The sequence below is a fragment of the Acanthaster planci genome, unplaced genomic scaffold (assembly GCF_054643075.1).
Source record: "Acanthaster planci isolate LZ-2023a unplaced genomic scaffold, COTS_SCS Contig5, whole genome shotgun sequence".
Lineage (NCBI taxonomy): Eukaryota > Metazoa > Echinodermata > Asteroidea > Valvatida > Acanthasteridae > Acanthaster > Acanthaster planci.
In genome coordinates, this window is record NW_028257629.1 from 328,555 (window position 1) to 347,016 (window position 18,462).

Genomic DNA, 18,462 nt, shown 5'->3' on the forward strand with positions numbered 1-18,462 from the left:
CCAGCGTAAGAATGCTTACAGGTATTCGAACTTAGCTTGAACTGTCAAGTGAAAACAATATAACTGCCAAGCTTCAGTAGAAAAATTGCCGAGCTTCATTAGAAAAGATTTCTGTTTCTGTTAAAAAGCGTCATTAAACTATTGAAGGTAAAATGTCATGTCCGGGTTAAAAGTTAAAGAACCTTAGGTGATGAATTATTCAGTCAATAGAAATATTAACAATAAATTATTCATAATTTTGTTCTTTCTTATAAACGATGCTATTGATTTCTTTATTGAAAACGATGCTATCAATTTCCTCCAACTTAGTCTATAACTGCATGCAAAACGATACAGTTTCATCAGCTACTTCTTCAAGACATGACAGCTAATAAGTACAAAAATGGTACACGTATTTTGCTGCCTAAAAAAATCAATGTCATCAGTTTCTTGAAGATTCTGTGATCTCGTCAAAACTCACACAACGACTAGGGTTATCTTGTCATTATTGCAGTCTAACCTTTTGGAGCAAGCTTGTTGTGTATATTAGTGTCGTCATTACCGATTTTCCCCTTCATTCTCAAACTATTTCCTTAGTGTGGAAATTGTAGCAAAAATGGCTCTATTTCAAGTGATGATATATGTCCCCTCCTGTTTCACCTTTTTTGATATTACTGGTGCTCCATACCTTTCTGGCCAAATTAATTTTGGAACATACCATTTTATATCCATTTGTAGTAAGTGGAACAGTCTAACTTGGCATGCTGCAGTTACTTGCCATCTGTATGCAAAAATCTGGTATTGTTTTGTAGTTACCTTTCAATAGTCTTTTGTTCATCTATTGTGACTTTCCTGGCTCTGCTTGCGTAAGAGTAAGCTTGTACGGAATTCCAGTATTGATAGGTTAGTTGTGATTTGTACAGGCCATGAGAACATGGCAGTCTGCTTGTTAGGAGCCTGTCTGAATCATGTCAGGTCACAGGGATGTTCCTTCTTTATTTGGAGTCTGCAAGTAAGTTTTGTTTTTTTTTTCTATTCTTCGGCTCCATCTATTCCTTCTTCAGCACTTCTTTTTGTCAGTGAACAAAAATGTGCGGTAGACATATCATTAGGGTCGGTTTAACTCGTCACCTTGCCCTGTATGATTCAAGGAAGAAGTACATGTAGTTTCGTAACCTACGCCTTAAAAATTGTCGTTTTTGTAAATATCTTATTTGTCTCTTAAGATCTTTTATAAATAGGTGTATTCGAGGGGCTTTCACAGGGCACCCTGACCTGATATGGCCATGGGTGCTGAGTTTAAAGTAGAGCGAGACAGTAGGTACCATGTTTTGCCTGAACCAATATGTGGAAGCTACTAAAAAAACACTTTGTCTCGTACTATTCCTCGGTTGTCTCGTGAATTTTATCATGAATATATCACAGACATTAATTTCTCTGGCTATATGACGGTCCACTTGTCGTGACGTGAAGAACCTCGCAGATGCAACCCCTGAAGAATTACAGCGTCTCTGAACTCAGTCACGTAATCAGTACACCTTTATTGTCACAAAGTTTCATACAACTTGAAAACCATCAAAAACTCGAAGTACAAGTGGCAACTACAGAGTAACACAGAATGAATCACACCAGTTCACTGCCATTGCCGATTTCTTCCGGAAGATCGTCGAAGAATGTATTCAATACCAGCATGAATACAAAGCAAGATATTTTTGCTTTTATTGTTTACAGATGGCAGGATTTTTTGAATGGTCTCTCTGGCATACCGTAGCGATGATATTAAAACAGCCCGAGGTATTTCAGGAAATTTTAATTGCAGAACGAATATTCCATGCTGGTTCTTTCCTCTGATGTCTCACGTAGGAACCAATGCAAAGTGGATATTTACTTGTCTCGGGGCAATATTATCACTCGAGCAAATATTTTTTTAATAAAAGCTTTATTTTGTGCCCTTGGTTTTTTTATACTTCGCTACACGCGACCGGGAAGCCTCACTATCCCATGTCAAAATCACCTTTCACTGTTCTCATTGTGTGCTTTCCGCTTCTTAGCTCAACGATTCTTTCTTTCTCAGGGGTAAATTAATTAAGAGTGGGGCCGTTGCCTAATGGAGCTTCCTCAAAGTCCAAAGCTATCTCCTCTTCATCTTGTTATTTCTTAGATTCTTGTCTTGAGTTCCCTCTGCCTCTGTTATTTCTTGTTCTGCTTCCCCTGAGCGACCATGCAGGCGCCTATGTCGCCTCGCGCAACACAGATAATAGAAACCTCTTCGCATCTCTTTTGTGGCAATCAAACTGGTGGTTCACGTGATGATTTTGATTTGCTCTCTTTCTAAAGGAGAGAAAAGTTCCATCACACTTCCCCATTGTTGGGAATTCTATGGTGCCGGGAAAATTCAATTCAGTGCCTCGCGTCTGCGGCAAGTGCAGGGGCTAATACAATTTATGGCATGTGTTTGTTTTGCGCAGTAGCTCGTACCGTGCTGTGCGGTAGCCAACTCTTTACATCTCTTTGCCTCCATTCAACCCTCTCTCCCTGATTTTGTGTAAACGTTTTGATTTCTCCGCTGCCGCACTAAAAATTGGACACCTCCATCTAGTGGCGCAATTACTGAAAATGAAGTAGTCTATGGAACTACACATCAAACATGACTGGTTGGGAGAGGATTTCTTGTCAGAAGACATGTATATCGATCGGTCGAGGCTTTCTTTCACAATGAAAGGGGTTTTGTGTTCTCCCCAGTTGTGTTTAGTGAGAACGTCTAGGTATAGGAGAAACAGCAAAGTGCTCAAACATTGTGAAAGGGACACAGCGCTACAATGTATGGACATCTTAAGAAATTTAAAAGATGCCTTTCTCGGGATACCTTGTCAAATGAGACCCAAGCATTGTGTCTTTAAATTTTGTACTTCTTTTAAAAATCTTTCATCGAATAAAGGATAAAATTCTGCATGCAATTCTAGGTTGCAATTACGTGGTATGGAACTGAGGTCTTTTGTCTTGAGAAAAGGGAAGATGTTTTACAAAAACTAAAATCAGAAATAGTCCAAAGAGAGGAAAGGGACCCAGGTGGTTTTTTATGATTCGGAGATTTTGGTTTTTAATATATATGAGCTGGATAAAGATTCCACGATGTATGAGAATATTACTTTGTATTCAAAATATGACTTCAAAGTTAAAATCGCGTTGAAGGTTGTTTCCCTGTAATCTATTTTCGGTGATGATTCCCAAATTCTGATTTTAAATTATTAGAGTAATAACTAAAATCATGATTGAAACCTGTTTTCATAACGCATCGCCCTCTTACGATCAAAATTCGAATCAGTTGCATTAAAATGTTGTACTATTTGTGTGGATTGACTGACAGAATGCCTGAAAATGGGATAACATTTGAAATTAATCGATTTGAAATCAACAAAAGTATGTCAGCTTATTCACTAAGGGAATTACTGGTGCTGTTCATGGTAATCACGCTCTGGGACATTCCTGTGAAAATGAGGTTTACATTTGGATTCGGAAAATATAAATCTTACTGTAGAATACTAAACCTTCAAAGAAATCAACAAAGTTAAATGCATCGACCACTGAACGGCGCATGGTTGAAAGTGAGGCTGCATCGTCAAACATTGAGCTTTTGTTTTGCAAGTCTCAGCCCTCCGAAAAGCCGTTAAATCCGTTAAAGGTTACATGAAAACTTTCCAAATTTTTTAACCTCCCCCAAACAAAATTTGGTCTCTCAAAAATTTGGTTCTAAGATGAATGCCCCAAATCGAAGATGGCGGACCACAAACCGCCATCTTTGATGTTAAGCATTGCATTTTGACATTAGATACCTTGTGGCCTCTTCAGTGTTTACCACGAGTAAATGAGGGAATAACCAAATGAGTCATTTTGGTTCGACTGACAGGTATTGATATCCTAACCTTTCTGATGTCCACAGTCAAAATATACCGACACAAATTTTGAGGTGAAACTCTGCGTTTTGTTTGTGAAAAAGCTGGATTTGTCAGATATTGTGATGGTAAAATGTGATATATTATCACCTTCTCCAAGTTCAATACTTCAGGTGCTGCACGTTGAAGTGCCCATTACATCCTCCTTGATGTTGCCCTCGTAATCATCCAGTCTTGATGCTATATCATTCTGTGGGAATCGAAAGCAATCTCCAACGCCTGTACACATCGCCTAAAAAAATCCATAGTAGCACCTCCATGGCTGACAGAGACAGCGTGCGCGCAGGCGGGAGTTTTGGCCCGAAAAAAATTGACGTGACCTGGCTGTACGGCGCGTATTCCTTCCTGTTCTCTGGTCGATTGACCGCTTACCCTCTGCACTTACCGTCCATGTAGATTGCTTGTGTTGTTTATGAGTGGCTCTTGTTAATTGTTGTTTTTATTCAGAAATTAAAGAGAGACTAAAGAATTACTGGGTGCTAAGGACTAGAATGCGAAACAGGGATTCAGACCAGATTGTGGAAAACAACACTTGCTACACAGACAAGACAAGAGTATCGTAGTGGAGAAAAGGTAAGTCTTTGAAGGATCCTGTTTCATTCTGTTCTATTTTCCTCCTCAAATTTAACCAAACTTTAGGGATGTTAAAATTAAGCAAAAGGTACATACCCATGTTTGGCTATGAGACCTTCTCCTCATGAGTTGCAGTCTCTCTTCATTCTCCCATCGAAGCGATAGTCTTTAGGGAAAGAAAATCATTTAAGAGGAACTCGTGATGGAAAGGAACTGAGAAATACATCTTAAAGGGCTGAAAGATCAGAAAAGTTACAATTTGAAAAATATGCCAAATTCCAAGCAGAAACTCAGCAACCTCTTTGTGGAGGAAAACAGTGTTACACAATTTTTGCCATGTTCATGTTACTTAAACTTGAAGTGAGCATGTCAAACATTCCAGAGTAGAGTGAATTCGATCTGCACTGGATTATGCAATATGCACGCAAGATGCATTAGCGCGTTATGAAACACCGACAATATTAATATTCATTTGGAGCTTCGAGTTACGTCTCCACAAGATCACCCCAAAAAATTCAAAGAAAAAAAATGAAGTGAAAAGAGAAAAAGAGGATTCCCGAAGCATATGCCTTCCGGGTTGAACTGATTCCGTAATATCGACCCCGTGTACCGTGTTCAAGTGGGTTTTTAGACGGCCAGCGACAACTGAGCATACAGCGTTCAGCTAGGGCCAGCGGAGATGCACGCTCGGCCTAAAACCTCACGGAAATTAAAACTCGCGGCACCTGCTCAGCTAAACCAACAGGCGACAGAGAATTCGGCTGGGTGCACCGCTTCCATGCAAGTCTGTTGCTTCGCTCGGGAGATTGGTAATCGAAAAGAACGTGGTCCCATGTTTTGTTCGGACAGAAGAAAGCATTTTGTTTGTTTGCGCCTGCTATGTTCATCTACTCCGTATTTTCTTTCTCGGTCTTGGCGCCATATTGTTTTGGCTTGCCTTAAATAAAACTAGCGTTTTTATTGAGAGTAAAAGCGCCGGATCGAACATCTTTTGTGGAGAATATGAAGCGCACCACCATGAGAAATTGAGGACTTTGCAGTGTTTGGGCTTTTATTCAAAATTTATCTTGGTTTTCGGACTGCTTGGGAACACGACCTGACATTGTCAAATAATCTGGATTTAATTGCAACTGTCATGTCGTTTATTAAAGCGGCTTCAGCCTTCTTTGTAGTTTAATATTCATGTAAGTATAACCCAGTTTTCAAGTTATTTATGTCCTTGGATACCTTTGAAGATTAGTTTTAAAGCCATTTATACAAAATAGTGTACTAATGTCTGTGACCCAGCGATCGATTTGTTTTAAAGGACTGGGGATGTTGGTTTATAAAGGATATAAAATGATTTGGGACACGTGATATTTTGGAAACTAGTTCCATGGCCGTTCTGGTGTTTACTGCAAGTGCGAACGGGGTACGTGTACTCCTTGCCTTCTACCAAGAAATATACCGCCCTATTTCGAGTATAGAGGACGCGATGACGTCATGATCTCTTAGAGTGTGAAGTCGTGGAGCCAAGCCCAGACTCGTCAAACACTGCACATTTACCGGGTGGATTTTAACACCCGATCTACGTCCACCATCTCAGCAGACTATCACATGTCTCCATTTGCCTCACCTTAGGCTCTTTAATTGCTGCGTGAATGCTGCATCAGAGTAGGGGCCCCAGGAGGCCCCCCAAGGCGCAAAGAAGGGGGAGACCCTCTCATCGTTCCCTGCCAACGCTGGGGCTCAGCGGGTTACCGTTACGGGGCACAGCGTGATTGGCGTCACGGCCGGCTGGCAAGGTCTCTTGTGTATTGCAACGTGTTGCTCGCATCCTTGCACCGGCTCCCAACATTCATTAATTTTTCAACATTGATTTACAATCAATAAATATGGAGGCCTTCCCTTGCAAGGTGACCTCATCATATGCAGAGAGAGGGAGAGGGAGAGAGAAGGAACTAGGTAACAGAGCGGTCCCTAATATTAGTCTCCAAAATCCATTCTTTTGGTAAGATGCTCAATTATTGCCCCAAATGATAGCGCCCGATCTTCGTGAACTTGGGCGATATAATTATTATGGTGTTGTTCATCTTGTACCTGTCGCATGTAGTGCTCATTTTATTGTCATCACAAAAACAGTTCTGCATATTAGACCCATGTGATTATTCCATGCATTAACAATTGGTTTGCCGGACCATGTCATTAATATTGCCCTTCAATTCTGGCTTTAAACCCCCAAAACAGTTACTTGCCTCTTCTCTTTTTCCATGAACTATAGTGTTTTGTAAGCAGAATTGATTCATGCAGACTTGAGGTCAGACCTTCAGACTCTGTTACTCGCAACAGCCGAAAGTTCAATTGATGACATTTTGTTTTACCCAAAATATGAATTTTGGATAGACTTGACTCTAGCAGAAATACACAGCATGCTCATGAGGTCAAAAATGGTTCACACTTAGCCCCAGGTGTAGGCCTGTCGTTAATTTGATGTTATGATGGTTTGTGTTTGTGTTTTTTATAGTCTGGCAACTCGAATCGTGGAGTTTTTACATAGCAAATACAGTTTGTTTATTGCTACGTATTTTTCTCGAAATAAATGTTTATGGTCTCTTGAGGACAAAGCCATTCCTATGAATGGAGGAAGAGGGATGTTGTACTTTCTCGAATATGCACTCTATCCTAATTTCTTGAACATCAGCACAGAAAATCTTCCCAATTTTAGTTTCCCCGTCCAGTAAAGTTCCTTGACGACACAAGGAAGATAGAAATACACCTGTTAAAACAGTATTCTAATTCATAACATTATTCACAGCTGAAAACCCGTTTGTCTAGTAGTGTTGTAGGCACGGTGGCTCACACTTTTCTTTTACTGTTGATCAAAATTATGTCCTGACCTTGCAATGATCGATGTCTCGAATTCATGCAATATAGAAATAATTGCAGACTACACAAACTACTGTGTCGATTGAACACCAAGTAGCAGCTTTAATGAACCATGATGGTATACTATGACACCGGTTTTTCTTTTCTGTGCAATCTGCTTCTGCTTCAGTGAGCTAAGTAATTATATCAATTATTTGAGTGTCTGATCTAACTTCCATTTAGGGCAGGTTTCGTGTTGAGTCTATATTATATCCTGGGCAGCCTTTCGTTTTCCTTCATCTGATTTGCAACACCGCATCCCGTGCTATGTTTTCCTGGACTTTCTACCCTCAGCTCCTATAATTACAACCCTGTGTGTGGATTCATTGTGTAAATCCGTTTGGCTGGTCGCTATGGCACGCCACACATGTGTATGTTTTTAATAAATTATTTGTCCCGCCCGTGCTCTTAATGAGGTGAACCACTCAGTTGCTATGCAGAGCGAGTTAAGCTTCGTGCTGCATATTGTTTCTGTCATTTTCTTTGATCAAGCAAGTGACAGAGTGTGGATGTCATTTGTTGGTTGGTCGTGTAAATTCTGTGAATTGTTGGATTTTTGAGAGTGTGCGATCAAGTGTCATCTTCTTTCAGTACGATTAGTGTCTTTGTCAGAATATGATTGGGTTATACTTTGAGACATGCAGAGAAAATCAAAGGAAGTATGTTCAATTAAACAGATGTCGCTCTGTGGGAAACCTGTGAAAGTGGACTTTCCAAAGGTCTCTTTTAGGTAGCGTCCACCTACACTCTCGTTAGCAAAGCTTTGCTCGTGGTCTGGGAAAACGACATCATTTGACGTAATTTAAATCCAAGATATAATTGGTGCGATGGTGAGGCTGTAGACTGGCGTCGAATTTCTAAGTCCCCTTGTTACAAAGTGTTTCATCTTGGGAACCAGACAGAGATGAGTGTGTGAATAAACGTGATTTTTTTTCTAATTAGAAGTTGAAAGAGAAGCTTACAGCCAGCCCAGATTCCATGCAAACTATTTGCCTCCAAGAAGTGCTCATTAACTCTAAAAGAGCCCGGGGCGGAATTCGCCCCCCCCCCATATTGTTTCCTATACTGTTGCAGTTAATTTTTTTGTTTATGTGTCCAGCCTTCGACATTTCTTTAACTTTTCATTTTGACACCAAATTTGTGAAAATCGTCCCAACCTTTTTTGCGTTAAGCCTGTTTTGTCGAGAGAGATCAACAAAACATTCAGCATTATACGTGACCAATGAACGCGGGCTGACACACGTGTAACCATGAATTTCAAAATAACCGGAGCAACAAAACCATTGGTAGAATTGTGTTAAAGTTCACGATTGTGCTGATAAAAAATTTATGCAAAAAGTTTTAGAAAGATGTGGCCAGGGAAGGCTGAGGACGTCCCTCCGTTTGATGGTTTGGAAAAGCCAAGCTTTTTTAGGATTAAAAAAGATAAAATTATCCAACACGTCACGTGTTCTCTTTGCCAGGTAGAAAATGCATTATAAAATTTAGTGTAAGCGTCGCCAATTTGAACTCCTAAATTATTTTCTCGTGAAAAAACTGTACTCTCTTTCCAAACCATGAAACTTTCTTGTCAGTTTTCATCCTATTTAGTATCATGCCAATCCTTTGTAGTTTACACTTCGAACTGATTTAGCCTTCCAGCAATCCTACTAAAATCAAATGACGAAGGTACCCACCATCCCAGAGATACCTACTTCTATTACATCCCACAAAAAAGTTTGTTAGTAATACTTATCAAAATCCAGATAGACATGATTTTCTATCACTGTTTTTACCTTATTTTCAATCAATCTGTTTGTAATCATTGCTGTCTGTTTGTAATCATCGCTGTCTGTTTGTAATAGCGCAAAACTCAGGTTCACAAGTTTCTGAAAGGCACATATGTGGAGGGGCTTTGTCGTAGGTAGATCAGAAAATTACACATATCAAAGCAAACAGATAAGTAATAAAGATTTACCAGGCAACCACTATTGCACCTCAAGGAACTCGTTTTGGTGAGGGGTTGATCGTAGCGGGCTACCGTGGTGAGATACCTTCGGGTGTGTGTAGAGTGTAAGCCCAGACACTTTTAAAGAAGCGATGCACCAACGCCAGATATTTGCTATCGATTTTTCTTCTTTTGCTTGATGCAAAATGCGATATATTTCATATGATGGAAGCATGCTGTGTATCTTTCAGGCACATTCATGGCATTTGCATCCTATAAAACCTTCTCAATCGGACAAAGTCTTATTCCCGTCGCGGTGTTCTCTCTTTTAATCAGTTCTCTCAAAAATTATATTTGATAAACTTGAGCAAGGTGTTTGGAAATCTTAGCGAATCAAAATTGTTTCTTTCCCCTCTGAACAATCAACAGAAGGGACTCTACGTTGTTGACAGAGAGGCCACTAATTGACTATAGTGAATACATTTTGGATCGTGTCAATAACACCGAGGTTATTCAATCATGTCCTGCTGTCAGGAACGATTTTCAACACCCAGTAACTGCCCAGGGTAAATTCACAGCGATTCACGAACAGTGCACCTATCCCTTCCCGCAAAATTCCTCCAAGTAGACATCGCTATCTCTCACCTCCCGTACTCTCAATCATTTTAATTACACTTCTCTCTTTCTCCCCTCCTCACGATTTCCTGTATCTGAGTCATAGCCGACTTGTGGCCCCGATATCAAAAGAGAGAGTCAGTAACCTATGAGGCGCAGATCCCCTTTAAACCTGTTAAATTAATAAGCATACCTGTTACTCTCGAGGCGCCGGAGCGGGTACCGAGGCCTTATAGACCCACACCGCCTTCCACTCAGTCAGGGCACACAGCGAAATCCCGAGCGCTGCCGGCTGTAAGTGGAGTCGACAAGGGGAAATATAATTAATTAAAGCGACTAATCTCGCGTCATATAACCCGAAGGGGCAGTTTGCTTAATTTAGTATGAGAAAACCGCTGTCTAATTCCTAATGGATACCCTAGATTGCGGGGAATTACGTATTTACAATTTTTTGGATGGCATGTCATAATTTGGACGAAGAGATTTCGTTGTAGACTTTGTGCAAACTTACATATTGGAAATCGTATCGAATATATACAAGAGCCGTTTCGTTTTATTTCCAGATAACTAATGGACTGCAGCGTACGGTAACTGCTTCTTTTTGCAACTCTCTCCTTTAACACTTAACACTTTCAGAACACCCAAACAAGTTTATTTTTCAAAAGGTGTTTAATTTTCCACGGTTACATGTTTGCTATCACCGCAAAAACGCGTTTATACAATGGTCGTTGTTTTTTACAGTGTAGGTACTCGTGTGGCAAGTCCTTCGACTGGTCTGTGTATAAAGTAAGTGTCCATCTTCATTGAAAATAGCTTCAAAGAGTCTGGTTTCCAATCTTGCCTGACTTTCCATATGCACCCAAGTCATAAAGTATGAAATCTGTCAGGTTCATGAAAGAAAAAGAGTTTAACATGTGTAAACGCCTCATATTGGCTGTTGTGCACAAGAGTAGACACAATAGTCTCATATTTTCTTGTTAAGTTAGGTGTTTTCTTTGATTTCAAGAGAAACCCCTGTGTGGCAGATGTGACAGAGTGTATTGTGTAATTATCATACAAGTCTGCATGTACGTTTCGCCCCCGAAGGAAGGGGAGATAAAATAATTTGCCGGGGTCCAAGTGGATGACTAGGAACAGTAATTACTCCAAAGTAAATTAAATTCGGTTGTGGGTCTTACTAGATACTATCGGCACCACTGGCAAGCCAATTGTATGATGTAAAATAATTATATCGCCATGCTGCACCATTACCACGCTCTAATCCTGTGTCGGGAAGCACTAGGTTTTCTCATTCTATCGTGTAGTTGGAGACCCTGTGTCTGCGAGATCGCGATTCCCAGGTATTGGCAAAGGCAGAAATGGCAGGACAGTGTTTAAGACGATGATGCGAACTACATGTTGACTATTTAATGCACGATTATGGGAAAGTAGTGATGCCAAAACATCAGAGATAGAAAACCCGTCGACGATTCGGCAGGGAACGAAGTTGGAGATTAAAATAGCAAGTATAATTCATGAGTGGGGCCTTACGACAGAAAAAAAAATCACAGAGAGGGAAAGAAAGGCCGAAGACAAATAATAACCTAATGCACAATGTGTCCCTGATATAAATCATGTCGGTCTATTTTCTGCGGGGCTTTGTGTGTCGGCTGCGGTCCTAATATACTTTCTTAAAATATTGTCTTAATTTTTTTCCCACCCCTAGAGTATTCTGAGATTCAACACCGGGTTTAATTTCGGTAATAGCAAAGTTGCTCTGGGCGCGCGCGCTCTAACGTATCTTGGAGCGCCACCGATGCCAATAATCACAAATACTCACCGTGCTTGGCGAAATAAACACCGAGTGGTCAAGTGTTCGGTGCTGGCTTCCATGACGGGCCTATCGCGGACATGCATCCCATCTGAAGGGTGCTTGTGATTATGAACCTCTCGTATGTGATGCTTATTCTCTGTCTTTGCGGCCTGTTGAAGATCTGGCTCCAGGTAGCCGCAGGACGGCTTCTGTAGAAGCTGCTAGAAAGAGAAACGACTTAAAGTATGCAGGCAAGAATAGAGGGAACCACCTGCGACACTGGCAAACTTCAGGTTTAGATTTGTATTCATGTTTTATGTAGTCAAAGGCAACAGACCGTCGTCTCCTGTTAACTGCTTTTTGGTTCTATAATGGCAGAATCAAATACCGGTACAGGTGTATGTAGAACAGGTAGACTAATTTGAAGTAACGACGGGATGCATTTTAAGTTTTCTTCTGAGAGGAAATGTTTTTTTTTTTCACTTGACTTCAGTTGTTAAGAAAAACTCCGTTTGCTCTCGTCGGTGGACAGGAATAAGCATTTTTAGCAACGAAGTTCAAAACTGCAAGTGGTTGTATAGGAAGACAATGATACTTTAAGGTGGTTTAATACTTGGTTTAATTAATTCATCTAATTAAAAGGTGATCACACTTATCACGCATGCAGTAACTCCTTACAGAATGACTCAAGTGTCAAAAGACAATTTTGCATTGCATCATTTTTGTTCCAAGTAAATCAAAATACAATGTCTGTTCAATTTCAGAGATAGCTTCTGGTGAATTAATTACATTCACACCTGCGATGTTAATATCATGTTGTGATTTATGATTGCAATGGATATATGATGTCACCGCTTGCCAATTTAAAGACAGGCGACCGCCTCCATACGTTGCCAAAGTTCCCTGTATAGACCATGACAACGCAAAGTATTGCACATTTGAGTATTTGCAATAACAAGGTCTGTGAAAAATTGCCCCTCTGTGTTACCATGGTACTGCATGAAGGTGCTGATTGGTTGAAATTATGTGGTTGAACGGTAACAATAATTTGGACATGTAGAGAGGTCTGAGTACACTGTGGGTTGTTGTTTTTTTTCAAGATGATATGTAAGTACAGATATAAAATGTCGCGTGATTTCTCTGCATTCGCATGGACATTTTGATAGAATCTCCGATAAATTTGCCAGCTGTGAAGATAAAGTTAAATCCAAGGCAAACCGTGCAACATTCATTGAAAAAGTTCGAAACAGAATTCCTGAATCTTTCACTTTGAAATGAATCAGCAACGTAGGGAATATGTCCGTGTTAAAGATAATATAATTCTTCTAAGTTCTTACAAGAATAAATCACGCAAGCCATTGTGGAGGCCCGACCGTGTACTTGAATATTGAATAAGCTTTAACATGTTTTCCTGCAAGAGAAATAAATTCATTGCTTCACTGTGATTCCCAGAGCATGAAGAAATTCAATTTCTTTCCAAATACAATCAGCCCACAAAGAAGTTATTACTCTGTTACGACATGATTTGTTTGCCGTCTAAATTGTCCATGGTAGGTCCTTCCATTGTGCTGGCAACGTAGGCCTAAATGCCATTTACCACCCGCTGAACGAAAGAATACATCATTTCATCTTTTTCGGTCGTAGTGAAGTCATGCAATACAGTGATTTTTTTTCCAGTTGAGGTCAGAATTTAAAATTGAAGTTAAAAGGAAATCTCTGCCACAGCTTGCCATTAAACAATCATTAACTTTTAGAAACGAGGCCACTGAAACTTCCCGGTTGCAACATGAATGTAAAAACTCAACTAATTCAAGAGTCTTCGAAATCAATGCTAGGTTGTCTAAGAGAGTTTTTTGTCGTGAGTGTCGTGGTTGTTGAACCAACTGCGGGCAATCTTCGTTTAGGAGAGGACCCCTGCAAGCCACCGACATTTTGTTCGTGTTTGATGAGATTAACCGTGCAGCTTGTATTTCAGCCAGAGTGTAGTGCTGTCTTGTAGGTCCTATTCTTTATAAAGTCTGGCAGTTAGATGCATAATCAACGGTACCGGGGAGGGGGGGGGATACGCCAACCCCACCCCAGGTCCATCTTGTTTGAGCGAGCGGTTGCAAGTAGCAATGTTTCCCTTTTAGTTAGTTGCTAACGTTATGTACTGGGCACAGTTTGTAACGATGTTTTTGTCATCTATCCGTCAACCATTTCATTGAAGTGTAAATGTATGTTCAAACAAGATTAAACTGTCGCCACCAAGAGCCAGTGGTGTTAAGCTCCATTCCCCTCCAACATTGCAAGTTTTGGAGGGAGATCCATTCCCATGAAAAATCTTCTCTATTAATTTGTGAATATAAAAAAATTTCTGAGCCTGTGGAATACAATTTCGAACTTTTCCCACTTTTTTTCTTTGTCCAAGTTCTGGTCCAGTTAAAACGTCTTCATTTCAACACCTTGTCTTCGGTTCACAATGTTTCATTATGTAGTGTTTACTTTCTCACCCGTTCAGTTAATGACCTTAAGTGTAGGCGTGTGATGTAGTCAGCGAGTTCATCGGTCTGCTTGCAAATTAGATGAAATGGACTTATCACCAATGTAACAGCTTACCTCAGTTCACCCTACACTAATGTCGCCTCTACACTCTCTTGGATTGCATTGTATTAGTGTTACATTGCTTTACAGTCGAGTCTCACGACGTAACCCATACCGCAACATCCCATCTACAAGTTAGTGCGGTTTCCACCCCCTTCGCGCGCGCGCGGCCGCCGAAGCAGCAAGTGAAATCGTACACGGTCATTCTGCACCGGGGCACCCGCGGCCAAACGGTGAAAACAGATTCTCTGTTACCGGTATTTAGCCTGGCGGTGTTTGCAACGAGCTTGTAATGACGTTTGGAGTGGGTTCCCGACGTTCATATAATCCCAGCGAGCCTACTCCAGAATCCGGCTTGTGTTTTAGCTCTCCATGTTTATACAATGAGGTGATTTTTGTCCGCCTCTCCACTCACTCTGTGAGCAGACCGCATTATGTGCTGTCCTTGTGAAATTCTTTTCGTCCCTGAAGTAGTCCCGAATTGGATTACAAGATGCTTAAATAAATCATTGCGTTGTCTCATCTGACACCTTTCTGTCAGTGCTGTTCAATTCGAGAGATTTGCTATGCAGTTTCTTGTGTTTCAATTATGGCTGTTTTCTTCTTGATAAGTTTGTTTAGGGAAAACAGATTTCTGCGTAGAACCCTTTTCATAAGAGCTAGCTGCAAGGTGTAGCAGGAAACCTTTAACCTTTTGGTCTGTATTGTGAACTCTCAATACCTGATAGTCTGGTATTCATAACGTGAGGGTCATACCCAATCAAAGTGTAATTATGGTGAATATTTTGGCGAGTAGAACAGAAACTTTAGAAGACATGATGTGCCCCTCTCCTTCGTTAAATCGGTACCAGGGCAGAGTTGGATGGTTGTTGCATTATTTTGATTAAATTAAGTAGTTTGCCTCAGAAGGGCAGCATGGAGCTATGTACTTCCTGAGAAGTTATAACGTCTTTAAAAACATGGATCAGAGACATAGTGAACAGGTGTATCTTTCAATTCTGGCAAATAGTTTGCATTTAAAAAAAAATACGTATATAGTGCCGGTCCCTCATAGTTGCCTATTATTTGCAGGCTAAACCTTTCCTCTGCTAATACATTGTAATAATTATTCGTCAACCCATCCCAATTTGGCGATTGTAATCGGTAAATGTTGAAAATGTCGTTTTTTAGTGTATATTGACGTTGTTCCTTGCTTATATATAGTGGACGAAAATCGAATGATAACTAAATTAATCAAAGGAGCGTGTACCTATTCTGAGGTCCTTAGGAGAGTGTTATTTGGGATTCTTTACGAACATGGATCATTCTTAAGGATGCTCAAACCTGGCACTTTGCACTTTGCCATCCTGTTTGGCGAAGTCAGAGTTGTTGCTCCCAGAGCTCCAAAATGTCAAGATGATTGAAAGCTGTAATCAACAGCAGCATAGATCTGATAATGTCGTGTCACATTGTGGCTCCTCGTGTGTTCTTGTTGCAACTGCTAAGACAAACACCGTGTACATGAGTTTGTATCTGATATTATCTTGTGCATTTCCGCAGCCTTAAGGCAGTGGGAAGATTTGTGAGTCCGAAGTCCACAGCGAAGTGTTTTCTGCTCAGTGTGAAATACACGTATACAGCCACAATGTATTTGAATGTGTTTGTTAAATTCATCACAACAGGCAATGGTAATCATAGATAGCCCAATGTGTATGGCGGAGTTGCTACAAGGAATTGCTGTCGCACTACGATAGCCATTTTTGGCGAATTAAGGCGGGAGACATAATCCGACATAAGCTGGGGTTGCTGGTACGTAGGCATACTTATCCGCGCTTTGTGTCAATTCTAGACCCCTGCTAACAATAAAAAACAATAATATGTAAACAAGAACCACAACTGACGTATCACTAAATTTTCTACCCACTCTTCGAGACGCCCCGATAAAGTGTTCTCACGAAGGTGCTAATCTTTGATGTGTGCTTTTTTCTGTAAGAACAATAGCATTAATGACTGATTAGATAAATATTCGTAGAATTTCCAGCAGTGAGTGTGTGGGACAATCATGCCCAATGAGATTGTGCATGTACCATCTGTAGCTGAGGGGTGTTTTCAAAATGGCTGCTCACCGATTGGGGTTCAGAACTCTAGCATCTCGTCGACTGAGCATTTGTTCAAAATATCTTCTGCTTGTATCTAAACATTGGTTAAATTTAACAGTCTTTATTGTCCCCACAGAAGAATAGCGTCCATCACTTTTGAAAAAGCATTTTTATCAGGATAATTATGATGAAAACCGACTCATCACTCTCCTATCGCCGGAGAAAGCCTTCTTGTGGTGTGTGTCATAGATCAACCTAGGCCGTATTCTGTTTGATAAAAGATCAAATACCAGACCCGTTTATGGCAATAAGTCTTATACAGCAGGTCTACTCTGCAAGGGACTAGAACAATGGCAATTTTGAACCGTCCAAAATCTGTTCATAGTAAGTGGAAGACAACAGCGAAAAGAAGTAATAGGGGATTGTCAATTTGCCCGTCGAGATGTGCGACACTTCTAACCGGAAAATATTCCCGCAGAGTTTGAAATGAAAGCCGAAAATGAAAAGCAGATATGACCAAACTGACACCCGCATGTCCCAGCGGAGTCCTGCTATAATTCGATCGCTACGCTAAAGCACTGGAGTTCTTGATAACCTCCCGAGCAAGTCCTGTCAGCCATACGAAGACGGAGAAGCAGGAAAAGCCCGAGATGCCTCATCCAGAGCACAGCTAAAATTGCTACTTAGATTGGCGATAAAGTAAAATGGCATTGCCTGTCCGCGCTCGGAGCGATCATACGGGGACAGATGGCCCATTAATGCGGAATGAAACTCGTCGTGTTAGCCACGTGGAAGTAACAGATTTGAACGGGGCGCAATTACGTGAGAGCGGCTTCGATGCGACGTCAAGCGTAAAACTAGACGCGGGGAAGGGGCCCGGCCAGCCGTACAACCCAGCCTGCTAAACCAGCCCAACTAACGGGGAAATATATTGGTGGGGTAGGGTCGTCCTATGCATACAGACAGATCGACAATCTGTAGGACTCGCAGAGGGTGCAATGCGATGGCAGGGCAGTGTGTATTGTGTCAAGCACTTGTTGAACTATGACATTTGTAACAGAGGGACTGACCACAGCGAGCGTCCGTCGTGAACACGTGTCGGCTCATTATGGACTTCTACCGGGCAACCTCACCAACGACCCACACACTCCTGCTCAGGTCAATCCTCATATCAGATGACATAATGAGCGTAGTAAAAGCAACATGGCCAGTCTTAAACACTGTTTTCCCATACTTTCCCATAGCAACGATTCTTGTGACGATGCCAAAATTGGGCCTCATGAAGTGAAGGGCTGAGGCCCATCAGCATGATTTGCGTGCATGCATACACTTGATTTAGAGGAGTGTTAAATTAAGGGAATCAGCAAAAGACTTGATGAATTTATATTATTAACTGACGCACTGTCAAAATGACGCTAATACAAGACAGTAACAGGCCCGGGGTTTGGTAGTGGCTGAGTATTGAAGCGCTTTCATTGGATATTTTTGTGAAGACCTATTTGCACTTTAGTTGTCAAGCCGATTCTCTGAGTCTACCAAACTGGTAAGAGATACATGTCATAAAATCTACTTTAAACTGAATGTCAATCTCAATAATGGGACTATAATTTTATTACTACCTATACACAATATTTATCTCCGTACATTGAAAATGGGAAAATGAAGCTCAAACGAGTTTACATTTTGTAGCGCTGATCAAAGAATAAACTGTCTACGCCGCCTTGTTCTGAAAAAGTGTTCAAAGTTGAACAAAATCAACCAACAGCGAAGGGAAATTCATACCATGTTTCCATTAAATTAGACTGCCCGTTATTTATCAACTATTTTGTATGATATTTCCTTCATAATCATCCAGCTGTACGAAGATTCCCTGAATGGGTGTGATATTCAAAGGCTTAGTATGGTAACCTGACCCCCTGTATTGTTTACCACTGTACCTACGAGCCACAAAATGTAGATATTTACAGACTCCTCAAATGTCCGAACGATTTCAAGACATGCATGAATGACGTCGTTTAAAGTCGGCACATTAGCAAAGTGGCGGGTAGCTCTGGGCTT

General features: G+C 40.8%; 1 protein-coding gene across 1 annotated transcript in view; it reads left to right on the forward strand.

The window, feature by feature from the left end:
• The first annotated feature begins 851 nt into the window (after nt 1–851).
• The window catches only part of LOC110974740 (uncharacterized), a 78,869-nt gene continuing 61,258 nt past the window's right edge, over nt 852–18,462 (forward strand). The window contains exons 1-2 of the mRNA XM_087131641.1: nt 852–991; nt 4,380–4,505. The gene's annotated coding sequence lies outside the window, so the exon portion shown is untranslated. The remainder of the gene's footprint in view (nt 992–4,379; nt 4,506–18,462) is intronic.